Source organism: Lissotriton vulgaris, chromosome 2_1 (genome assembly GCF_964263255.1).
Source record: "Lissotriton vulgaris chromosome 2_1, aLisVul1.2, whole genome shotgun sequence".
Classification (NCBI taxonomy): domain Eukaryota; kingdom Metazoa; phylum Chordata; class Amphibia; order Caudata; family Salamandridae; genus Lissotriton; species Lissotriton vulgaris.
Window position 1 is genome coordinate 1587718579 of NC_141687.1, and position 26998 is coordinate 1587745576.

Below are 26998 nucleotides of genomic sequence, written 5' to 3' on the forward strand. Positions count from 1 at the left end.
AAGGGGCTCAGCTGACACCAGAACTTCATTTCTGACTTTGAATATGAGAAGAGGCACAACGAAGACGCAGTTACCAACAACAGGACCTTGGACTCCACTGGACTTGTGGGACAAGTCCCTGCAAGCTGCAGGAACATTGAAATAATGCATGACAAGAATTATGGCCAGCTGGGCCTGTCGTGAGTGAGTCCAAAGAGAACTAGAGTTCTGCAAAGCCTGGGATGGTAGCTAAACTCTCCCCAAGTATCAAGCCGCTATTCCACTTCTGTCAGCCTCCAGCAGTCAAGGTACCCATGAATTACTTTTGCCACAGCCAAGGCTTGTTGGTCATTATCCTGGTTATCAACCCCTAAAGGGACTTCCCCAGACCCAGAGCAAGTCATAGCAGCAGTGACTGACATCAGCAACAACCCCACTGATGTGTGCCTGCATCCTGAAAGTGGTGTAGTCAAGTGTGCAGTAGAGCATCTTTGGCATGACCTGCCCTGTTGATTGACAGCTGGCAGCTACCTCAGCACCTGGTGTTGCCTAGCAAGGTAGAAGAAATACAGCTGTTGATCCTGGGACCACAAAGGCCACTACTTTTAGAGGGTAGAATGCAACTCCATCTCCAAGTGTGGTTTTGTCAAGTGCTGCAAGTTTGATAGCTCCTGTGGTTCCCGTCCAATGTGAAGAACAGCCAAGTCACCTCTGCACCTCGACTCCCTGAGCAAGTTAACAAAGTAACTACTGTTGAAAGTTGATCTAGGGACCCGCATGATCTTACCCACAAGAGGAGAGAACTCATCCTGCAAGTGACTGAGTGTCATCTGTGTTCCCCCCCATTTACTTCAATGTGACCAGTATGTCAATGGGGGGGATAGAAAGTTTATTTCGGTGTCTATATTTATATGCAAATACACTCAGTACTTATAAATGTGTTGGATGTCTTTTGAGTTGTCTCAAATACCTAAAAAAAGAACAATTGATGGACCGGATGCAGACAATGTCATACATTCATCCCAGTACAGTACAGTACTGGGTCTAAATCCATAGTTTTTTTCCTCACCATGCCATTCCAGTTTGGACCCAGACATATGCAAATCAGTCTTGACCCTACGCCCAATGGGAACAGTTTCACCCCTCTTCCACCAGGATAGCTTGACTCCAATGGCATCGAGAGCACAGGACTCACGTCTGGGCATACCCGTCCCCACTCGGGGTGACAAATGCAAAAAAAACAATTGATGGACGGAATGCAAAACAATGTTATACATTCACCCAGTACAGAGGTATGAGCCTAAATTCATTGCTTTTTTGCTCATCATGCCATTCCAGTTTGGACCCTGTCATATGCAAATCAGTGTTGACCCTGCACCAAATGGAAACAGTCCAGCCCGAACTGCCAGGCCAGGTCCTTCTTCGGACTGGAAGCAAGCATCTTAGCACCGGTTTAGGGGTTTCACTCATCTTCAGCCAGGATAGCTTGACCCCAGTGGCATGGAGAGCACAGGACCCACGTCTGGGCATACTGGTCCCACTCGGGGTGACAAATGCAAAAAGAACAATTGATGGAGAGAATGCAGAACAATGTCATACATTCCTTCCATCATTTGTTGGTGTAGCACTTTTCACCCTATGTGGCATGGGTATGCCCAGACATTGGTCCCTTGCTCACTGTGCCACTGGATTCAAGCTAGCCGGGCTGATACACAGAAACCAGTCCCAGGATGCTTGTTCCGGTCCGGAGAGGACCTGGCTTGGCAGTTCGTCTGAACTGTTCTCCTGAGGCACAGGGTCAAGACTGATTTGCATATGGCTGGGTGTAAACTGGGGTGGCATGGTGAGCAAAAGAACAATGAATTTAACCCAGATCTCTTGACTGGGGTTGAATGTATGATTTATTCAGCATTCCGTTCATCATTTGTTTTCATAGGACGTCTCAAATACCTATGCACGATAAATGTACTGTAAAATACTTTACACATGTTAATTCAGTAATGCCTGACTGCTCTTTGCCACACTACCAGGACTAAGCTATGGATTATTGTTGTTGAATCCAATGATCAACTGTGTATTGTGAGAATATTGCATGGTAAGGCCTCCCAGCCATACCCCATAATATTCCATGTTGCAACACTAAGCAAACACATTCACCGACACCTCTATTGACAAATTACACTTGAGTACCATTCTGCTAATAACCATACCAAAATAGCAATCACTTTCAAATTAGTGCCCATTCTTCCACTTAGTATACACAGCCAAACTCCTTCTAAACCTGGTAATGACCTGATTCGTACTTTATCCACAATGACAACCTCTGTAACTCATTCAATCAGGAGTAAGCTGACTCCGCCTGTATGGTATCCCACTCAACAAATTCTTGATCTATTTGACCAATGCACACCGAAACCAGGTGTGATCTATGATCAGATACCCGTTGCCTGTGGGACTCTGGAAATCCAAAACTGTCTATTGTTTGCTCCTTCCTCTTTACCCTCAACACAATCGACTTGGAGATACAATTCCCTCCTTTTGGATTCTGTTATAACCTATTCAGGGTAACAAGAAAACAAATCATCCTCCTCACAATTATAATGTACTTCAAGACAAAGTGGTCAGATACCTCACGGAAGTGCACCACAAAAATGTCTTCCACTAACGCTTGTCAACCCTGAAACCTTAAAACATTCAACCAGTACCTGGGATTCCAACTTCAACATGCAAATGTGACTGCACACATCACATCAACAGTAGCAATTATCTTCATTGACCAATCCAACATTCACATTCTAAGACATATTTACACTTCAAGTCACCCACATTATTGAGTACCTTTTTATTCACGAGGCATAATATTGCAACAACTTCACCATGGCTAGTGCACAGTATATTCACCTTGATTGACAAATGGATTTTCTGAGCCAGCCTTACCTTAGACAACTTCCCCCAAATAGGTTCCACTCCATAATAGCATTCTCTTTTTTAATTTTTCCCAGTGTATGAGAACAAATTGTGATCTATCATTTCACTACATGTCCACCAAAACAACGTATGCTTCAACCCAGGGGCCTCATTTATGAAAAGTGACGCATCGCTGCGTGAAAACAGCGATGCGTCACTTTTCACTGCGCACTCCTTGCGACACCAATGATGCGTCATATTTAATGTATGACGCATCATGTCGCAAGGACTTACAGATACGTCAGTATTTCTGACGCATCTGTAAGCGCAAAAGTGACGCATTGCTGGAGTGTGTCACAAAAGTGACGCAACTCCAGCAATGCGTCCTTTCACATGGGGAAAGCCCCATGTGAAAGGGCTTGCGTCAGTCTTACGCCTGCTGTGAGGCAGGCGCAAGATTTTGACGCAACAGCATCCTAAAAGTGACGCAGTGAAATCTCATAGATTTCACTGCGTCACTATTACGAGGCTTTTTGCGGGGGAACGCCCCCTCTGCATACATTATACCTGACGCAGGTATAATGTGGCGCAGGGGTTTCAAAAGTGACGCATCTACCTAGATGCGTCACTTTCTAAATATGGCGCAACAAGGCGCATGTTTTACGCTGCCGATGCGTCACAAAAAGTGACGCATCCGCAGCGCAAAACTGACGCAAGGCCTCATAAATGAGGCCCCAGGTTTTTAAATCAGGACCCAAACCCCTCCTACTTACTCTGACAACCATGTTCAGCATCTCCAGTTCAAGCAAAAAGTATAAAAAGTTACATTTACTTAAGGTATTTCGAGCAAACCAAAGGATGTGGCTTTCCAAGGAAGTTAAACTTTTGTTTACAAACTGGGACTGACACAGGTGATGAGGAAAAGTGTGTGGTATGAGAAAGTTGAAACTGTGGGCTATGGCTGTGCCAATAACTGGAATCTCTGAGAAAATATTCTTGTGTAATAACGTTTTGCACATCTCTATTTCAGACATTTTCTCTGATGGCCTCTTTAGCTGTTTCTCACCTTGAACCTGTAAGATCTACTCCTCCTTTGAGAATTTAAAAAATCCCCGTTGTACTACTTCATTCACAGCATGATGTCTTCTACTTCTAGTCCTCTCCTATGAAATCTACATTATTTTGTTCCAATAATCACTTTCCTTCCCTAAGCCTGGTGTGCTATGGGGTGGGGTTACCACCCATTGGACAATTGTTCTGTACTGTCCTCAGACATGCTGTGCAGATGATATTTTGCATGCAAAAAGAGATTTAAGTGAATGTTATTCGATGTTCATCTTACCCCTCATTGACATTGATAGTCCTCCCTGTCATCTTCCTATATCTCTGCCCCATTGTTATGAAACTATTCTTGACAAACTATAAGAAAAGCTAAACAGGCTACGTACAATTACCTTATTTTTTTCTGCTTCTGGTAGATACAGTACACTGCTGCGTTCTGTCCGGGAGACAACCCTCTTTATAGGCCTAATATGTGTGCCTCTATTCCACAGGCTTAGGAAAAAGAACTACAACAGAAATGATACAATTGCCTTTTCATTTTTACCTTCACATGCAAATCGTCAGTGCCACGCTTCTGTGCAATTTCCTAAATAAATAACGTTTTTGGCTTTGCTTCCACCTGCACTTTGGCGCTGACGTTCGCATTTATAGAACTTTTTATAAACCTTTAACGCAAGCCATAAAACCATTACTTAGATTTAACTTTGGTGACAGTATCAAGTACACATTTTTCCTAAAGCACGAGTTTTTCACTGATGAGAAAGCAACATGAAGATCCTTAAATATACTGTTTCTAAAAGCCCATCATAAAATATTTATTGTTATGGAAATTAACTGCTATTACCAATTAGGGACTTTTTAATTCATGTTATATGTGGTAATAAATATTTTAACATATACTTTTTATTAGAACAAATAAAGTCCTATGGGTGCCCATGTTTACGTTCACTTTGTCAGCATTCTTTTTCAGGATGTTGTTACCTGTGCTGCCTCTTTAAATACAATTAGTAGGGATGGGCAAATTCCCAGCATGGGAACTTTGCGTGGCTCCTGTATCCTAGAGTGCCAAGAGGAACCTGAACACAGATTCTGAACAGAGGCTTTAATGCTGGGGAAGTTTCTTTCAAGAGGACAGTCACTGCCAATGCAATTATCATTAAGGTAAATACACTGCCTGGTCCTTTACAATGCTTTAAAAGTAACTGTGTTGGCCTTTGGGCTGTTTCTTCCAACTATAGTGCAGTGGAGCTAGGCAAACTCTCTTCTCCCGGTGGAAAAAAATGTGAATTATCTGTATGTATTTATTTAAGATGTTTATATAGGGCGAACATGACCTGTCCAGGTATCGGGCGATGTAAACTTAGCAAAACAAGTTAAACACGGACAAAAATGGAAATAAACAAATAAGAATCCAGTTAGCAATATGTTCTACAAAAATCAGCTAAAAATAAGCTGTAAAAAAGAAGCAGGTAAGAAACTTATGGCCACATGCATCAAAGTCAGATTTTGCGATTCCTAATTTGCGATTTTTTGGGAATCGCAAAACGGGATGCATGATTGAAAGTGCATAATATTTGCGATTCGGTAAAAATCGCAATTTTTACCAAATCGCAAATATTATGCGAATTCCAATTTGTGATTTCGCAATTCCCATTGATTCCTATGGGCCAAAAGGCCCATAGGAATCAATGGGAATTGCGAATTCGCAAATTAGAATTTGCAAAATGTTGATGCGTTCCATGGGTGCAGGGGGGGGTCCAAAGGACACCACCCTGCACCCCTGAAATGTTTTTTAAAATGGATGTTTCACACTCACATGTCCTAAGGACATGTGTGTCTGTAACATGACAGTGTTTAAAATGCAAATTTGAGCATTTTAAACCTTTTTCACAAATTACCACGAGGTTCACCCTCGTGGTAATTTGCCCCCCCTCATTGCGAATTCGCAATTTTAAAAACAATCATGCATTGCTTTTAAGGAATCGCAAATTTGCGATTCCTTAGAAGCAATCGCATTTTTGGAAATCGCTAAAAATAGCGATTTTTCCCAAAATGATTTATGCATACTAAAAAGGTATTTAGGAATCGCAAATGGCCGATTTTACCGAATCGCACCGTTTGCGATTCCTAAATACCTTGATGCATGTGGCCGTAAGTCTATACAAAGTGAACAAACGACTTAGAGTACTCAGGATACAGAAAGTAATATAAGAAGGTTTGTGGAACTTAGTGAAATCAGAACTCATGAAACTAATCACTAACTAATTATGAAGGTTTCTATTCAGCCTCAGATGTTTTTTAATTCTTTTTTGAAGGAGGTAGTTGAAGGATTAGATCTAATTTCAGAGGGATTTGGGCTCCATATTCTGTGGGCAGGACTGGAAAAGGAGTGATTATAAGTCTTCTTTTTGTTAAACATCTGCGTCTTCAACAATAGATAGTTAGAACTTTTTAAAGAGGGACTCCAAACCGATAGCTCAGGTTTTTTAGCAAGGTAGGTGGGAGTGTTATGATGAAGAGCCTTATGGGTCATGTAGGCTATCTTAAACTGAATTCTAGATTTAAATGGCAGCCATTTGAGATGTTTCAGGCCAGTTGTGATGTGGTCACGTTTGCTGACTCCCACAATGAGCCTAGCAGATGAGTTTAGTGTGGCCCTTAATGGAGCCAACCTGGCTTTGTGTAGGCCTAAAAGAGTGGCACTCCCATAGTCTAGGTGGGAAATAACTAGGGATTGGATTTTTAACTGAATGTCAACTGGGGCAGAGAAGGGTTTAATTTTCCTTTGAGTGTTCAATTGGAAATTGGCTCCTCTGGTAGTTGCACCAATGTGATCTTGCATATTCAGGTATTTGAACAGTGAACGATCTAGTAGAATCCATAATAAGTGTGGTGCAGTTGAGTGCTGCAAGCTGTTTGACCATTCATCTGTGGAAGCAGATAGAGTTTCGGAGCGATCGGGAGAAATTCGATCTTGAGTTTGTTAAGTATAAGCTAATTGCGGGTTAACCATTGCTGGGTTTTCAGTAGGGCACAATTAAGAGTTTTGATATCTTCAGGTTAGGACATTTTTTAAATATACATTTATGTCATCTGTGTACATGTGGTACTGTATATTTGAATGTGTACGAATTTATATAAACAGTTCCGTGAACAAATTCAAGAGCGTGGATTCCTGAGGTACTCCAGTAAAAACCGGAGTAATGTCAGACAGGCTTTGATTGACTTTGATTTATTGAGATTTATCATGAAGGAACGAGGATATCCAACTTAAGACGGGGCCAGATAAACCCATATTTTTCTTCAAAAGGTCAATCATGTTGTCATGTTTGACCGTATCAAACACAAAATCAAGGAGTATAAGTAGGCAGGGTTCAGTCTGATCAAGTTGACTGAGGCATCATCTACAATGTGGGTCAGAGTCATTTCAGTGCTACTGCGTGTTCTGAAGCCAGATTGGCAAGGGTCAAAGAGCTGAAACTGCTTGATATGGTTGCAGAGTTACCAGTGTACATATTTCTCAAGTAGTTTTGCTAGTGTTATGTTGTTAATATTAGGAAGGAAATCGTTGGGGTCAGAAAAGTCAACATTTGGCATTTTTTGAATTGGGTTAACTTGCCCTATCTTTACAATAAGGAGCCATACCCTGTGTGAGAGATGCACTGACAATCGTAGACCAAAGTGGGAGTATGGAAGATCTAAGCTCTTTGATGAGTTTGACAGGTAGAGGATCTTTGAAGTTCGTTTGAGGGATTAATTGATATCAATGTTCAAAGTAGTGTGAGGGGATCGCATCTTGGGAGGCTTAGTAAGGAGACCAGGTTGAGCCTGTCTTAGTGGATAATAGTAGATCAGATTCAAATTGCCTAGTTTTGTTTTGTGAAATGAGTGGGAGAAACTTCACCACTTGTGAGTCTCAAATTATCTTTAAGGTGTTGGTTAGATCTGCGCCAGCTTGCTGTTTGATGATTTTGAAAAGCTTTTTGGGTCTGTGTTTGGCATTGTCCACTGGTGTCCTAAAGTAGTTGGCTTCAGCAATACGTATGAGCTTGTTATAGTAGATTCTTAATGACCTTAGGTGCTGAAGATATGTTGTGGAAGGAGAGATTCTCCATGCTCTCTTGGCAAGCCTTAATTTCTACCGTACCTCAATAAGGTTGCTGCTGAACCAAGGATTAGAGTGTCAACTGGGAATTCTTTTCATCTTCTGAGCAATTGTATCAAATATGTATGACATGGAATGGATGTAGTGATTGGTGAGGTCATTCACATTTGTTGTGTTTGAGGGAGGAGGAAGTAGATTGTTGCTCACGGAAGCTAGCTCTGTCATGTTGTTTTTTTTAAAGTCTCTGGACCAATGTGTTGTTTTCTGAGGTTGTCTTTGTCTAATCAGTACATTATCCAATGTGAAGAAGGAGATTTGGTAGTGATCTGACAAGGCACATGTTGAGATGTATTCTAGGTTTATGACATTCTCTTTAGAGATTATTAGATCAAGGGAGGAACCTCTATTATGGGTTGGGGCATTACAAGACTTGGTAAGGTTGAGGTCAGCAAGAAAGGACTTGAAGTTCAGTATGAGGGTCATTTGGGCCATATCAATGAATGCTTAAATCCCCATGGAAGACCTGTTTAGGGGGTTGGTCCGTGTTAGACGAGATGATCTTCATTAATTGTTTACTGAAAGTAGGTTATGTTTAGGGGGGTGGTAAATCATGTGGAGTTTGCATAACATCTTGTCATTGTTCCGTATACACAGGAGGACATTGGAGCACTTTATGAACGCTTTAGGTGGAGCATATAGCAATCGATACATGCTATACCTCCACCAGCTCTTTCGGATCTACCAATCTAATGATGTCATAGTTGGGAGTCACAAGATTGTCCAGAGTGGTTGAGGAGGTGTCACTGTGTCACATATCTGTTAAGATCAGGAGATCAAGGTATTGTGTGAGTATGAGATTGGTGATGTCGGCTGCCTGTTTTACCACTGATTTGCAGTTAGGGAGCATAGATTTGATATGTTATTTGGTTACTACAACCTCTTGGTGAGTTATAGGGACCTGTAGTAAATTATGCTTGTTTAAAGTTCTAAATCTTAGACTGGGTTCTCTCAGCTGGTTGGAGGGAATAGTTTGGATATTGACATGCGAGGAAAAAAGTATATTTGTGTGATGTTATATGATAGCAAAAGGGCGTGAATGTCAATATCAAATAGATGATCGTAATCCTCTTGGGTCTCGTGTGGGAATTTAGAAAGTGTTTCGATCTTAAGAGCAAGATGGATATGTTCTTCGTGGTCGATGACTTAAGCAAGGAGTATTTATCAAATGTGAGAAGAATAGATTGTTTGGTGACTGAAATTCTGGAAGTATCATGGAGCTGGTTGGGATTCCAAAGCTTCTCTAGCTTCAGGGCATTGTGTATAAGGTTCTATAGATTCTGTAGGTCGCATTTAATTAGTGGAAGTTGTTGTTTGAGCTCGGTGAGGTTGTCCTCAAGGGAAAGACAGTCTTCAAAACAGTTGGAAGTGTGGGATGTACTGGGGTTGGAAATTGGAGGAAAAGGGTTAAGGGTAATAAAGTAGTGGTAATGTTTGGCTGATGGGTAGAAAGAATACTCAAGTGAATAAGATCTGTGGATATTTTATGTTGTCAGTGTGTGCCTGCTGGTGGGATAGGGGAGGTGGTTTTCGAGTGGGAGTCACTTGGTTAACAGATGGTTTAGTGGATGGGGTGCATTTGCTGAAGGGAGGGAGATTGTTGGAGCCACCATTCTGCATTTGCTGACAGGAGAGCGATTGTTGGGGACCGCCATACGTCAGGTTGCTAATAATAAGTTACAAAAAAAAAATCGAAACTCTACACCATTTATAATTTTCTCATAGTCAAGCTGAATTTTTGAAACTGGAAAAATGTGGCTGGAGAAAAATCATGGATACTGCAAAGTGCTTACCATACATACAATGTCATATTAATAGACCACTGTCAAAATGATTCCCATTTTGAAAGAGGCTTTTTGGATGTTGAAGGCCCTAGAATATAACAATGCATGATACATGGAGACCTCCACTTTCTGTATTCTGGATGAGCACAAGCCACAATGCTACACTAGTTTGAATTCTATTTAGGCAAGAGCAGTGGGGTGGGGTGGGGGAGTAATCGAAAGATGGCAATGAGGGAAAATGTATTATTTATTTAATTTTCCCTCGTCGTCATCTGTCGAGCCCCCACCACTCCTTCCCACCGCTCGTTCCTGCATGGGCTGCTGCTGTATACAATTCTTTGTTTTTTACAGACCACTCCATGACTATGATGGGGTAAGGATACCATTTGATAGCTTAATGGAAAATTATGTTTACCCTTCACCCGAAAAAAAATCAAGATGCCCTTTCTCTGAACAATTGTATAGACTGATTTGTTATACAATGAAATACATCTCACCTAAATGTAATGAAAATACTAACCATTAAAGATAATGTCAAAATATAATCTCATCAATCTATAGGCAATTATATGTTAATCTATCTTTGAATCTGTTGCTTAAATACACCAACTCATACTTCCCATTTTCATAGCTTCATTTTTGTCTAAGTCTCTGTTTTATACTTTCAAATGAATTGCTTTTTTGTAATCTGCCATCAAATTATTAACAATGTGAATATTTAGGGGTTTTAATCAAAAAATGTATATGTGCCACCTTAGAAATGGTTCAGATAGGACATAAGATGCTTGAGTGGCCAATATTGAGGATGCCCTCTTAAGGGGTGTGGCGTAGCCCAAGATCTCCCCTAGTTCTTGGTCGCCACTCCTCCCGTTGTAAGGTGGTGGCAGTATTTTATGAGTATTAAAGGCCTGTGTTAATTATGTCTAGTTACCTCAGGTATTTTGAGCAAACCTTGTGGTTATTCTTTGTAAAGAGTCGAAGTGTTCACAAAGAGTCTCTGAATTGTATTCCCAATACAGATTAAGAACTTTGTGATAAGTATGGACTGAAGGACTACTGCAATCACCTCCTTGAATACATCATTATGGTTGTCATTAGATAATTGCGAACAAAAGTTGTATGAAAACTGAAAGTGGGATGGACGATGCTGACCACAAAAAAACAGCTCTCTCAGCACACCACCACTTCCTCTTCCTTCCCCTTGCTTCAGTTTCTTGAGGGCCTGGAGTGAATTCTCAAGATTATATACAAAGGGCTGGATCACAGAAAATCTTAAATCTACTTCTATTGATTTTCCCACCATGTTTGGAGTAGTTTAAAATGTTGAGAGGGAATTTACAAATGTTTCCAGTAGTAATCCTCTTCTAAAGGAAGGGGAGGTAAACTGCGCTCCACCGCCTCACAACCCTGGTTCTCCCAGGAGTTACGTCTCCATAAAAAGTCCTGTAAAAGACTCGAGCGGGATTGGCGTCAATCGTACTGTCCTCTGGCCAAGGAAATACTGCGTAAGGAACAGAAAATTTATTATGCCAGTATTAAAAAGGCCAAAGGTATCTATTACGCCAACCGAATTGCTAAAGCTAATAATAACAGTCGGGAGATTTTTTCAATTGTGAACAGCTTCCTGGCCCCCTGCGCGGAGCAGCGGATAGTTCCAGCTTCAAAAGAGTGGTGTGAGAGCCTGTCTGGGTTTTTTGTTGACAAAATAGCGGCTATCCAGTCAAACTTTGCTGCTACCAGCCCGTTTGTTAACCTGCAGGACTTTCCTCTTCCTCGGAAGGTTCCCTCGACCAAGCTGTCGGAGTTTGTTCCACCTTCTATCACTGACACTCTTGCCGTGATCAAGTCTTTAAAATCGGGGTCTCCCTCTGACCCCTGTCCAGCAAGAGTGTTGGCCGCTGCTGCTGATGTGGTGATTAAGGAGGTGACGCACTTAGTTGGCCTCTCCTTCAAAGCTGCCAGTCTGCCGGCAGAGTGGAAACAAGCTAAGCTCCTACCTTTGCTGAAAAAGGCCGGCGCTGATCCGGCGGTACTGACCAATTATCGGCCTATATCGCTGCTTCCGGCCTTGGCTAAAATCGGTGAGAGGTTGGCCTTCCAACAGCTCAATGAGTTTGTGGAAGGATCTGGAGCTCTGCGCGAGGCTCAATCCGGGTTCCGCACTGCCCACAGTACGAAGTCGGCCCTGGTGGAAGTCTCTGAGGCGGTCAGGGAATGTTTGGATGGGGCGGCAGAGCGGCTCTAATTTTATTGGACCTCTCTGCCGCGTTTGATACTGTTCCCCACCAACGCCTCCTGTCCAGGCTTGCCGACATCGGTATTTGTGATCTTGCTTTGGACTGGCTGAGTTCTTTTCTGTTGGCTAGATCTCAACAGGTTTGGCTCCCTCCATTTTCATCCTCGGCTAGACCACTCCGTACAGGGGTCCCGCAGGGCTCGACATTGAGCCCTTTGCTCTTCAATATATATCTGACCCCCCTGATTGAACTAGCTGAACATTGGGGAGCCAAAATTATTGCATACGCGGACGACACGCAGTTGTTGTTCACTTGGCCAGGTGAGGCACTGGATACAAAGCAGATCCAAAATTGTCTGTCCTCAGTCTTCAATTGGCTAGCGTCATCACAATTGAAGTGCAATGAGGACAAGACGGAAATCTTGCTCTATGGCCAGTTTCCCCCTGACTTTAGGTCACTATTATGGCCAGATGGCTTCCCCATGCCAGGTGCCTCAAACACCTTGGCCAAGAACCTCGGGGTCTGGTTCGGGGAGGACCTCCGTTTCGAGGGGCACATTAAGAGGCTCACTGGAAGCTGCTTTGGGACCCTGAAGTCTCTTAGAAGGTTTTTTCCGCTTCTGCCGGCCTCTGCTCGCGAGTCAGTCGCGAGAGCTTTAATTCTCTCGCGCCTGGACTACGCGAACGCTCTGTTTAGTGGCTCTCCGGCTTACTTGATAGGGCGGCTCCAGGTTATTCAGAACGCCACCGCTAGATTGTTGGGGAACATCTCCAAGCGGATCAGCGTTAGGAGTTACCTGGAGAGCTTGCATTGGCTTCCGGTGCAGCATCGAATTACCTTCAAAATCTTGACTTTGGCCCATAAAGCCATCAATGGGCGTGGCCCCGCCTATCTGATGAAACGATTCCTGCGGTACACTCCCAATCGAGATCTGCGCTCAGCATCTCAACACCTCTTGCAAGTACCGCGTTTCCGGCGCATCCGGCTGGGTGGGCACTCTGTGACAGTGAGAGCGGCGCGAGCATGGAATGCGCTCCCAGTCTCTTTGCGCAGCACGGTGGACTTCACGGTTTTTAAGAAAGCACTAAAAACCCATTTGTTTAGATTAGCTGTGTAAATTGTTATGTTATTTCAGGGCTCGGCTGCTATACTTCCCTTGTTTCCTTCTTCCGCGCCAGGATACTCCGGCAGTAATTGTGCGCGCTATAAAACAGCTTAACATAACATAACATAACATAACATAATCATAGGATATGCTGTGACTGCTTACATTTTCCAAAGTGTAACTGTGAACTTATTTTGTTAATTCTAATTTTGTATAGGTTAATACGCAGAAGTATGTTTGCTGATATCTAAATCCCAGTGCAAATGTGGAAGAAAATGCATATTTTTGTGTCGTCACCCTCTATTATGCTGACTGCTGTCCAGGACCCAGTGCATGTGCTTTGACTCTTAAAGCATGGTCAAATTGCCTAATACCCATTTGAAATATTTTACTGTACAGTAAGGCTAAAGTATATGATGCACAAAAATCCACCAATTGAATGGTAACCTGTGGACAGAAGTACTTACAGTGTCATGCACTAGAGTGATAAAGAAAACATGGCTCAGCCCTGCCTGTGTAGCCTGATCCCTGTACTTTTTGAAACTTCGGGAGAACCTGTCAAAATAATCAGAAAAAAACCCTTACTTTAAATGTTCAATGAGTGACACCTAAGTACTTCTTGTAGCTCAAAAGATATTGTGCCTAGTATTTAAAGTGATACATGCAAAAAATATATGTTGGCTTGTACCTACAGTGATCATTCCTAAAACCTATTTTCATTTTAGAGCAGTAGCTCTTCTCTGAGAAATGAGTTCAGATACAATAATATGTTTGCTAACTTTGCATAGCTACTGAGGCAATTAAACAAACATGTATTTCAAATATTTATTGAAAGTCTACTTCATTGGTGAAGTTGGATTTTTACTAACTTCTTAGGAGAGTGGCATTCAAAAAGATAATGTTTACCTGTCCCCTTAATGAGATGTGAAACTACTCCCACAGCAAGAGCAATGGCTTAAGCCTTTTTACAGGAAGTTTTGAATGTGACGTGTGTGACAGATATCAGCTAAGCATGGACTGAGGATGAGATTCCAGTAACTTCATTAACCTGAAAGGGACTAGAATGATGCTGGTCAATTCATAGGTTAGTATAAAGAACTGGGTAAGTGAAGATTTCTGTTCTATAGGTAATCTGATTGCACCAGCCAAGTAGGAGGGGGAGCTTTTCCCAAAGCCAGTTTTGTGTAACTGAAGGGAAGGAGACTGTTCATTTACCTACAAACACCTCTGGTAGGCACACAAGCAAAGGGCAGAAAGATTCTGCCATGTTGGATTTGCCTCCAAATAGATAGTGAACGATGGGAGAGTGTGCAGATAAGGTGGGATTATTGTACCCTGGAAACCTTTCGTTTATTGATTAGGAAGTGTAAGGGAGTCATTCCCACCCACTGACCAGTGAATCCTAGTGCCATAACAGCTACAGCTCCTCAGAACACTCTCTGTGTATGGAAGAACAGATTACCAATGGACCTGCTGTTTGAGACCTGTACAGAGATGTAAAGTGTCAGTTGGCTAACCTCCTGCATGGATATAGGGGCACAAGAAGCTGCATGACACCTTTTCCTGAAGCACCCACTGGCCAGTAGTAACGGGAACCATACTGGACCATGTTTGTAGCCTTTGATCGAGTGAGTCCTGACTCATAAGTATTCTCTTTGAAGTCTTGGGAGGCTTAGGAGTGATCAAGAGAAGTTGCTCCAGAACCTTAAAATTAGGTGCTTAAACAAATGTTGGTCTTCCAAGACGTCCACACCCTCGTACGGATCATGCGGTAAAGGTCTACAATTTCAAAGTGACTTAATCAGATACAGCTTAAGGCTTGCGGCCCTCCCACAGAGGATTTGAGCTTCACAAAAAAGGCTGACAACATAAATCTTGTCAAGGTGTAGTATTCATCTGACATGACAACTTTGTCAGCTGCATAGTTTGAATTTCTCCCACTCAAATCTTTCCCTTCAAATCCCATTGCTTCGGTGAAAGCTTATTGAGTCGTTATCTACTTTTTGGATGACTTTAGCAGATACAGCCAGCCAACTTGGCCCTCTTGAATATTTTGACTTTCATTTCAGAGACTTTTTAGGCCAGTGAACGTTGCCTCTGGTAGCTCAGTGGATGAATGTGGCCACTGCTGAAGTATGTGTTCTTCATGGTCATGGTTTTAAATCCCAGTATTTGTTAAAGTTAAAGCTAATCAACATCCTTCACAAACCCTAAGTACCGATGTCATACCTCCAATTTAGGTATGTCAGCAGCTTTGTTTACTTACAAATATGACAATGCAAGATATTTAAACACGTAATTAAGGAATATTGATCCATGGTTTTGGTGAGGGGGAGGAACATTCCCCAAAAAGTTATTTACCAGGGGTGAAGTCAGCAAATATAGTCCACTCCCGGTCAACAACTTCCTACCAGTGCTCTCACCTTAGATAATATTGCCTTTGTAAATCAGACCCTCCATTTTTTGGATGCAATTTGTATTATTATTACAATATTTTTTTCCATGGTACTGCAACAATGGAAAGTAATGTGACCGATAAAGTCAGCATATAATTTATGATTCGATGTGCTACATTGATTTTAACAATTGTGGTGAACTGTATAGCTTTTTCACATCCTCAAAATATTGATCCTCTCCTGGAGTTTGATGCACCATCTTCACAGAAAAACTTTATTGTCATGATTTTTACATGAAAATCATGAATACGACTTGTGGGTTGAAAGGAGGTTAGTTTGTTTGTAATCCCACAAATCAACTGAAAACAAATATCTGCCATGTTGAGTGAAACATGCCTTATTACCAGTAGTAATGTGAAACATGATTGCAAAGTGTTTTACTGTAACCCAATCACAGAGTTTCAATAAAATGTGATAGTGCATGCAGTTTATTTATAACAAAGGTGATCTGACCTTCATGTCTCTAGAGGCGGGGCTCTGCAACTGAGAGCCTGCTCTATAAAAATGTGACCAAACCTGTCGGTGCTTAATGTTTTTTTGGGCATGGTCTATCTAGTTCAAATAGGTTAAAACTTGTTATTGTTAGAATTGCTCATTGTCTTTGTCACTTTACCCGATTTCAAAATCTAAAAATAAGAATATTTTTGAAGACAATTAAAGGAATTTTCATTATATAATTATAATATTTTGGATTACATTTGGTCCGAACGGTGTTTTCATGTAGATCCTGTGGTTAGAAGGAATAGTTTTGTACTAACGTGATTTTACATCCAAAACGGCCTTTACAGATTTAAATTTTTCTCTGCCTTTCCCTTTTCCTTACTCACATTTTTTCTAATGCACCTACCTCCATATAAGTGCCAACCTTGAAACGTATTTTTTTTTTTACATTAAAGATTTATTCTGTAGCAATAGATTACAAGCAATTCTGGTTATTGGGGTCACAGAAATCTAACTATGCCATTTTGAGATAAAATCACGCTCATCTGCCCAGGCCAAAATGACTCTAGTTGCAAGCCAATGGAAATGGACCCTCCATACTTTTTGCTCCTATTTCCCTAGTAAGGGAGCCATGTTGCCGTGGTCTTTGTAAATCTGTACATTGTATTTTCTCTGGTGCTGTAGCTCTGTATAGTGCATTATTAAACAGAGATGAGTGCATACACAGTAAAAAGTCAAAGGCATGTTTGCTTTGGCTCTACATTTGAAGGATATTTCTAATTTATGGATCCATCTTTCTCTGCAAGGGTTTTAGCTTGTGCTTGACTGTGCAAGAACTCGTATTCCAGTCAGCCATTACTCCAATATATCTAGACAGGGCTTTTGTCTAGAAATGATAGACTCCACACTTTAAAACAATTTTCACATACTGAAAACACTAACATGTGAAAGTAGGAATACAGTGTTAGTGGATCTACTCTATTTCCAGAACTGGTAGCAACTCAAACAAGAAGAATTTCGGTCTTCACTTGTAGCCAGATAAATGCTAATGAGAAGAATTCCACAGTCTTCCAACACTTGCATGCCCGGTGCACGAGAGTACACAGTCACTTAATAACTATTAGTGTACTTCAATGTATCAGGACATCTTAAGGGTCACATGATCTGCCCATCTCCCATGACCTTCTTTTTGTTAACATCTACTGCCAGGGCATCTATAACTGGTGACTACCTGCAGTGGTGCACTCTTTGTTTGCACCCCTTAGGGATAGATAGGACTCCCAAGAACCCCTCACCTTTGCATCAACAATCCTTGAATTATCTGCCAGTCTACCTCTTTCTTCCAAAGAACTACTCATTGACACTATCTTTGGTTTCTTTACAACACACACCCTCACAGATGCAGCTATCAATGCTCCTACATGGTCTCCACAGAGCATAGGCTGTAAATGGATGCATAGTGCCATTCCAATAGATTGCTGCCTGCCACTGGTGGGTTGACTTCTTGTGAGAAAGTGGATTGTTAGTTGAGGAGGATAGCATTCCACCACAAATAGTAATGATACAATGTTTGTTAGGTCCAGTAAAGGTTTCAGTAATTTAAACCTGAGCTCAGTGTCTTGTAGATATGGGGCAGAGCAGACAGGCTTAATTGAAGAAAATGTGTACAGCATTTAGAAGAACCAAAACAATTAGAAAGTTAAAAACACAGCACAATGAAATCCTTCTCCAAGTTTGAAAAATACCTCAAAGACCAAAACTACGCTAAAATGACAAAAATCCAGTAAGTGAAATCGAAGATCTGAATGTTTAAAGTTTTATTTAAAAATAGGACCAAACAGCACAAAGAGCAAACCACAGGCAACTAGTGATACTAGTCCAGAATGATGGTAAGGTTTAAGGCTGACCACAAAGAAGTACCGGTTGGATACAAAGTTTGAGTTGGTCCCAGTCGGAAAGTTTCCTTCACTCATAGGAAATTTCAGTGAAAGTAGAGTCTTCGGCGGTGCAAGGTTGCAGGCTGGGTCCAAAGATAGGTTCATCGACAACAGGTTAATGAAGGACAATGTCTCAGTAAAGCCATTGATGAAGTTGCAAAAAGCTCAGTGCTGGAAAATATTTGCACACAGGAAGTTGTAGAGGTCAATCAGATACTACTCACTGTTGGGAACAGTGAACATTTTTACCTTCAGACTTAGACTCTTTTCTAGAAGGTGGATTTTCTTAGTGGGCAAGAATGGCAGCTGTGGCCTAATAATGTCTAAAGTAAAAGGATACTGGTCGACGTAGGCATACCCATCAGGGAGGTACCCTCCGCAGATCAGCTGGTAGGCTGGCCCTGGTCCCACAATGGTTCTACAAGCAGAAATCTAGTAAACAGTTTCTAAGTCCCAGCTTTCAAAGTTCAGGCAGGAAGAACACCCTCTGACACCAGCCAGGTGTTCCAGGACCTCAGGAACAGCACTTGAGGGTCAGGACTCACTCCAGTAGAAGCCACCAGGTGGTTCCATGGCCAGTCCAGATGTAACTTGGGAGGTGGGCTCTTTTCGAAGTGGGCTTCTTGCAGCTTTTGTGTCCCTGTAGCTTAACAGGGGGTTAGCCAACTGACTCCTGAAGTTGACTTAGTTGTTTTGGATACAAGTGGGAGCTAATACAGCCCTTAAGGTTCTCCTCACAGGTCTCAATACCATGTACAATACTTCTTCTGTCTTCCACAGATCCAGTAGTGTTTTGGGGAAGGTGCACATTTATGCCTGTGGGTGGAAATTACTATAGCCACACCAACTAACAGGAAATAAGGTCCCCTACCCACATTTGCAGTTGTTCCTGGTTGACCTAATGCAAACAATCCCACACTGCCCCTACCTACCTAAATCCAACATGGCAGAACTTGTCCTCTCTGTGCAGCACCCCTGTGCATCTCCTCCCACACTGGAACTGGTACCTGACTGGCTAGGGGGACAAAGGAGGGGGCAGAGCCAAGTGCTAGCAATGTCTGCCTGTGAAAGAGTAGGCCTTATCCTGGGCACTGGTCAAATGGGCATCCCATCAGATAAACAGGTCACCTCTCTACACCCAAAGCCTTTCTCTCAGCCATGGGAACAATTTTACACCTCATCAAGGAGCTATTCAGTTCCTGGGTGACACTTGGAGGCTCATGCAGATGGGCCTTTAGAGTCATTAAGAAGGTAAACATTAACTTTGTAAAAGTGCCTTTTATAAAATATTTGTTGCAAAACTGAATTACATACATATTCGATTTGCAATAAATAGTTTAACACTTCTAAGAATAACTTTGTAGCTGGTACATATACATATATAACATTATTAAATACAGTAATAGATTCTAAATCTTTCCCATGGGACAGCTAACCTTGCTAAAGTGTAAATAGCTGTTGGGGCCTTGTCACTGTAATGGCTTGTTTTGCGTTAAACGCTTACATGTCCTACTTTTAAATAGCATGTACCGTGATGAATTGGGCAATAGGACACTCTTAGGGGGTGACATAATAGTATTTACAAGGGGGGTTTAGGCCTTTTAAAAAGGATAATTTGCACAGTTCGAATTTGCAGCCAGGTTACTGGTGGAAGGCCTGCAGTCATGTTTGGCACTGGAACTTTAGTGGTGGCACAGTGTGTGTTTCAGTCTGCAAGTGGTCTACAGGGCCTAGTTAGAATGGAAAGGGGCAACCACTCGGTCCCCCCGAACATATGGTCGGGTGCCCCGATTCCCCCGGGAAGCCATTTTGGGCGGGAGGCGTGTCACGGCTGGTATGCCCGAAGCGGCGTAGCCGGGGCGCGCCTTTTTCCCGCCCAAGAGGGGTTGTCCTAGACACCTACACCGTCGGCCACGCCCTGTAGGCGGTCGGAGGAGGGTCCACGCCCTCCCCGAGAAGAATAAAGGAGCAGCAATCCAAGGAAGCATCCTCTTGTTCCTGTGCTTGGAAGCTGCACCTCCTCGTTGCACATGAGCCCTTGACGGAACAAGAGCCAATTTTGAGAACTTTTAATCCTGTGTTTCTTCTTTCAGCGATTTCGAAGCTTCTTGACCTAGGACCTCGAGGATTATCCGTGAACGATGCCTGGCAAGAAGGTCGGAAAGAAGGTTGGAACCGACCAGATGCTTCGTATGCTGGTGAAGGACATGGCCGACATGAAGAAGCAAATGGCGGCAATGAATGGTGCGGGTGGACCAAAGAGAGTCATCGGACCAGCATTGCCGGGAGTAATCCCTAACGGGAGAGGTAGAAGGGCCAGAAAGGGGGCATCAGGAGGGGAGGCTCCGGTTCCCGAATCACCTCCAGCGAGCCCGGTGACTCCGATCGAGGCCCCAGTGCCGGTCCCTGTGGTGGTCACTCCTGTGAACGAGGAAGATATGCCTCCTGAACTGGCTGCCCAGTTGGCGGCGTGGTTGGGCAGAGAGAACGAGAGGGCCACGGCTGATGAAGCCAGGTCAATAATGAAGCAGTTGCGGCAATCGAAAGATGCTGCGAAGGCACCTTGTCCTCTTGTTTCCCCGCAGGTTCCCGTGGAACAACCAGTATCGGGCGTTGGTTCGGCAGCGACAACGGTCACAGCTACTGGTTCGGGTAAGCAGTCATTGCCGATGGCGGGGGAGGGGTCGTTACCCTCAAGGAGGGAAAAAGTTGTGCAACATATCCCGATGGATGTGAAAGAAAGGATTTGGGCAGATAAATATGTAAACATGTTTTCCTTGTTGACCGATCACTATGAGATTGAGCATGTTAAAAATCAGAAAGAGTTGTTGCATCCCAGTCTATGGCGTGCAAAGATGGCGGGTTTCAGAGTAGATGAAACGATCGCCAATTGGGCCAGGGCGTTTGGAATGTTCACTGCAATTATGGGGGAACGTAGGCCTGAATTATTGTTGGAACTAGCCGTTTATCAGACACGTATCATGGAATTCCATGAATCGTACGTGGGCAATAAATGGTGTTGTTATGATAGCACATTTCGTAAGTCCAAGGAGCACGACTCATCCCTGACGTGGGATTGTTTCGACTCCATTTCCTGGCAGAAACTTGAGAGGTCAAACACGGCGAAGTCGCCTTCTTTGGGCGGGAACGGGGTCGAGCCTTCCCGCCATTCTTTGGGGGCGCCCTTTCGAGCGGGCACAAGCAGTGATCAGAACGCGAAGAATAATGGGAACTCGGGTCGGAAAGGGTTCTGTTGGAACTTTAACAGAGGCAAGTGCACTAGGCCACAGGGGACATGCAAGTTCAGGCATGAGTGTGCAGGGTGCGGACAGTCCTCACACCCCGAAAGTTCGTGCAGAGCCAAGAATGGTGATACGGGAGGTAGAGGAGGCGCCAAACAGGTCTAAAATCGACCGAGGGCACCATTACCTACTCCTGTTGATATCATGGCACTGATCCCTTGGCTGAACGAATACCCTGATCATATCTCCACCGGGGTGTTGCGAGACGGTTTCTCATATGGTTTCCGCATCCCGGCGGGGGATTTTCGGGGGGAGGCACAATGTAAGAACCAACTATCGGTTCAACAAAATACGGCGGTGGTGCAGGCAAAGATTGGAAAGGAAGTGGCCCGAGGTCGGGTTGCTGGACCATTTGACATGCCACCAGTTGGCGATTTTGTTTGTTCACCGTTGGGAGTGGTCCCCAAGAAGGACTCAGGTGAGTTCAGGTTAATACATAATTTGTCTGCTCCTAGGGGTCTTTCGGTGAACGATGCGATTGACCCGGGAGTTTGTTCGGTGCGGTACGCCTCCTTTGATGAGGCCGTCGCCATTTTGAATCGCCTGGGGCCCGGAGCGCTGATGGCTAAATCAGACATCGAGTCAGCGTTCCGGTTGCTCCCGGTACACCCAGATGATCAGCGACTCCTACGTTTTATGTTTCAAGGACGCTATTACATGGATAATGTATGCCAATGGGTTGCTCCATCTCTTGTGCGTATTTTGAAAAATTCAGTAGTTTTTTGCAATGGGCGTTCACAAGGGCCACGGGCTTTACACAGGTTATGCATTACCTTGATGACTTTCTGTTCCTGGGGGCAGCCGGGGACACGGAATGTGCACAGGCTTTGAGGGAATTCTGTACTCTTATGAAGGAATTTGGCGTGCCACTGGCACCGGGTAAGACGGTAGGGCCATCTACTACACTCGAGTTTCTGGGAATTGAGCTCGAATCTGTAGAGGGGTGCTTCCGCTTGCCCAAAGGGAAGATAATGAAATTCAGGGCCTCGCTCGAAATGTGTCTCGGCGAGAGAAAAGTAACTCTACATCAGTTACAACAGGCTGTGGGTCAGCTTAACTTTGCCCTGAGGGTAATACCGATGGCTCGCCCCTTTTCCCGTTCTATCGCACAAGCCATGGTGGGCCTCAAGGAAGGGCTCCACCGCACAAGACTGTCAGCAGAGGTTCGCCAGGATATGCTCATATGGCTGGCATTCCTGGCGGATTTCAACGGTCGTGTTGTGTGGACCGAGCCACCAGTTTCCTCGGAGGAACTGGGGTTGTGGACCGATTCGGCAGGGAGTGTAGGTTTTGGCGCCATATTTGGCAATCAATGGTCAGCACGAACCTGGCCTGTGTGGTGGCACGATAATGGACTCACTGGTAACATTGGGTTTCTGGAGCTGTTCCCGATTCTGGTGGCCTTGAAAACTTGGCCAGAGGGGTTTCGTGATCGCTCTGTGGTGTTCTGGTCTGATAATATGACCGTGGTTGAGTGTATCAATAATCAGGCAGCACGCTGCAAATGGATTTTGAGATTGCTGAAGGAAATTGTCCTGCTATGTATGAGACTAAACGTCCACTTTAGGGCAAGATACGTGCCAGGGGTACTAAACCAGGCAGCTGATGCACTCTTTCGTTCCCATATGCAGGCCTTCCGGGGTTTTCTGCCCTCAGCGGACTCAGTGGCGGCACCATTTCCCGAAGCTCTCTGGTCTCTCGGTGCCCCGGATTACAAAACCTCGTGGGAGAGAGTCTAGCACCCAGGACAAGGAAGGCATATGAAGGGGCGTTCCGTTCCTATTGGTCCTTTTTGGGTTCAGCTGTGGGGGAGCACTGGGGGCAGGAGGAGTATGTCCTGAAATTTCTGGTATCATTACATCAGGCAGGCAGATCAGTGGCTACGGCCAATAGGCACCGGGCCGCCATTTCCTTCATGGCGCGGGCTCATGGCATCCAGGACCCCACATTGTCCTTTCTGGTACAGAAGGCGCTGCGTGGGTGGCAACGCCTTGAGGGTCGTAGAGTGGATGAGAGGCACCCGATAGGTTTGGAAAGATTGTCCCTTTTAATGTCCGTACTTCCTGTGACATGTTCATCCCAATCCGAGACGGTGCTGTTCCGGGCCGCTTTTGCATTAGCATTCCATGGGGCTATGCGGGTAAGCGAACTGGTACCGAGGAACAAGCAGGACACGGGGGGAGGACTGTGTCGAGAACACATTCAAATTAAGGGCGAAACAATGGTGATCTCGATAGCCAGGTCCAAGACCGATCAGGGAGCAATCGGGGACAGTGTGGTAGTCCAGCGGATTCCGGGATCTCCCATGTGCCCGGTTAAATGCGTTGAAGAATACTTAGCGCTAAGGGCGGCAGCATGGGGGGGAAGCTTGCTGAGGCACATCAATGCCACCCCACTGACGAGGTTTCAGTTTCAGCGGGTGTTAACAATGGCAATCGCAGCGGCGGGCTTGAACCTGAGCGATTTTGGGACCCATTCCTTCCGGATAGGGGCTGCTACAGAGGCTACAGCCAGGGGTCTGAGTGTTGAAAAAGTGAAGCGGTTGGGGCGTTGGTCCTCAAACTGTTATAAAAGGTATGTGCGTTTGCACATGTTGTGAAGCTAATGTCATGCACTCACGCTTCTTGTTTTCTGTTTGGTTTGCAGTTTCGCGAGCAGGCTTTGCGGGGCGGACTGTGCAGTTGACCCGACACCTGGGGACCAGCGGTCAAAGATCACCGGCTGAGGAAAGAGTGGTGTGGGTCGTTGGCCACTCATACGTGAGGCGCGCCGCGGACGTATTCAAAGCAGGTGACATGATTCACGTTGCTGGGGAATACGGGTACAGGGTGACCTTCCACGGAAGGGGCGGGCTCTGTATTGACCAGTTTCAAAGTTTAATTGAGGGACTGCTAGGGCGGACGAGGTCACCGCCATCTGTGATCATAGTGCATCTTGGGGGCAATGATTTGGTGACCATTGGTCGACGAGTGCTTCTCGAGTTAATTTTGTCCACAGTAAGTTGGTTGGCAAGAAGGGTTTCGGGGTGCACAATCGCATGGTCACACATGATTCCTCGGAAGGTGTGGTGGGGGGCCCTCTCTGTGCCAGCTTTGAACCAGTCAGTAAAGAAGGTTAATAACAAATTGAGTAGGTTGTTCCGTACAGGTAAATTGCAGTGTATTCCACACGGGTGTATCCGGGGGGACCATATGTATTTGGCGGATGGGGTTCATTTGTCCCGGGAGGGAAATGTCTTACTCATAGGAGACTTCTTAGCTTGGTTAAAGAGTTTACGTAACCATGACCTTTAGTAGGAGCTTTTGTGGGGGGGTCCGGATAGCCAGTCAACTATCCGGCCTGTGGCGGTAAGGTCATGATCGGTGAGCAGTAATTGGAAGATCCCTAGAGGTGGGGCGCCACCCATTATGGATGGGAGCGCCCGGGGGGAGGCGGCCATTGGCCCCTCACACGGGGAGGCGGTACCCTTCTAAGGATGGGACCGCCGAAAGGGAAGGCGGTCAAGACCCCTCCCTGGGGAGGAGGGGCTACGGGTCCCCTCCTTGGAATTTCCCGGGGCCAGGACATCCGCGACGGCGGATGTGGTAAGCAGTGTGGGGTGGGAGGGGGATCTATGCTACCTTCTAGACACCTCACACGAGTCCTCGGACGACCACCAAGATGGCGTCGAGTAAGTATGGGCCCCCGTTAAGACAAGGGAAATTGGAAGTTGGCACAGAGGTACAGTCCTCTGTGCGCCCGCCCCTCACAAGTAAGGGGGGGAGTCTGGTATTAGGGATCTGACACCGGTTACGACCTTGCCGTTGGCCCGTAATGTTAGGATGTACAATTTGAATTTTGAGAAATGAATTTACAGGATGTTTTAGAATCGGCTAGGAGAACCTTTGTATTAGAGATATGTTAAGGTTAGCCAATAAACATTGTAATGTATAAATGAAATTGTACATGATATGAAACTGTTATTTTAATGTTTTAATTTTGTTTCATATTTTAATAAATACGGCCGGGAGGGTAACTCCCTCCCGCCTTCCAAAAGCTCAAGAACTGTATCCGTCTTCCCATTCTTGTGGATTGTGTTGGGAGGGGGTGACGGGTATCCAGGCCATATGGAAAGGGGCAACCACTCGGTCCCCCCGAACGTATGGTCGGGTGCCCCGATCCCCCCGGGAAGCCATTTTGGGCGGGAGGCGTGTCACGGCTGGTATGCCCGAAGCGGCGTAGCCGGGGCGCGTCTTTTTCCCGCCCAAGAGGGGTTGTCCTAGATACCTACACCGTCGGCCACGCCCTGTAGGCGGTCGGAGGAGGGTCCACGCCCTCCCCGAGAAGAATAAAGGAGCAGCAATCCAAGGAAGCATCCTCTTGTTCCTGTGCTTGGAAGCTGCACCTCCTCGTTGCACATGAGCCCTTGACGGAACAAGAGCCAATTTTGACCCACCCACCAGCCCCTGATGACAGCGTTTTGTATTGCAATAAAGTCGAGTAATGATGATATTATCTCTTTTTCAGGTTGTTTCTAATAAAGTTTGATGTCTCTTTTTCAGGTTGTTTCTAATAAAGTTTGATGTTTTGATATACAATAAATGGTTGCTTTTTAGCACGAACTCAGGCGAGTATCGCAGCTGTGATGAAAGAAGTGTATTATAGAGATAAAAGTTTATACTTGAAATGCTGGTATAACTGTATATGTCGTTCTCAGTAGATTAAACAATGTCGTATTTATTTTTTGGTCGGGCGATAAGGTCATGATCGGTGAGCAGTAATTGGAAGATCCCTAGAGGTGGGGCGCCACCCATTATGGATGGGAGCGCCCGGGGGGAGGCGGCCATTGGCCCCTCACACGGGGAGGCGGTACCCTTCTAAGGATGGGACCGCCGAAAGGGAAGGCGGTCAAGACCCCTCCCTGGGGAGGAGGGGCTACGGGTCCCCTCCTTGGAATTTCCCGGGGCCAGGACATCCGCGACGGCGGATGTGGTAAGCAGTGTGGGGTGGGAGGGGGGTCTACGCTACCTTCTAGACACCTCACACGAGTCCTCGGACGACCACCAAGATGGCGTCGAGTAAGTATGGGCCCCCGTTAAGACAAGGGAAATTGGAAGTTGGCACAGAGGTACAGTCCTCTGTGCGCCCGCCCCTCACAAGTAAGGGGGGGAGTCTGGTATTAGGGATCTGACACCGGTTACGACCTTGCCGTTGGCCCGTAATGTTAGGATGTACAATTTGAATTTTGAGAAATGCATTTACAGGATGTTTTAAAATCGGCTAGGAGAACCTTTGTATTAGAGATATGTTAAGGTTAGCCAATAAACATCGTAATGTATAAATGAAATTGTACATGATATGAAACTGTTATTTTAATGTTTTAATTTTGTTTCATATTTTAATAAATACGGCCGGGAGGGTAACTCCCTCCCGCCTTCCAAAAGCTCAAGAACTGTATCCGTCTTCCCATTCTTGGGGATTGTGTTGGGAGGGGGTGACGGGTATCCAGGCCATAAGTGTACCATATACTAAGAGCTTATGAGTAAGTTAAAAGTACCATTTAGGACAATTGCCAAGTCTTAAATGTTTATGGGTTCAGTGCACATTCACTGGGGCCTAGTTAGCAGGGTCACACGGAAAAAAATCA

The 26998-nt window shown here is 44.7% G+C and overlaps 1 protein-coding gene across 1 annotated transcript in view; it reads right to left on the reverse strand.

Moving 5' to 3' along the window:
- LRP1B (LDL receptor related protein 1B) overlaps positions 1-26998 on the reverse strand; it is a 3669685-nt gene that overhangs the window by 2162554 nt on the left and 1480133 nt on the right. The window lies entirely within an intron of this gene.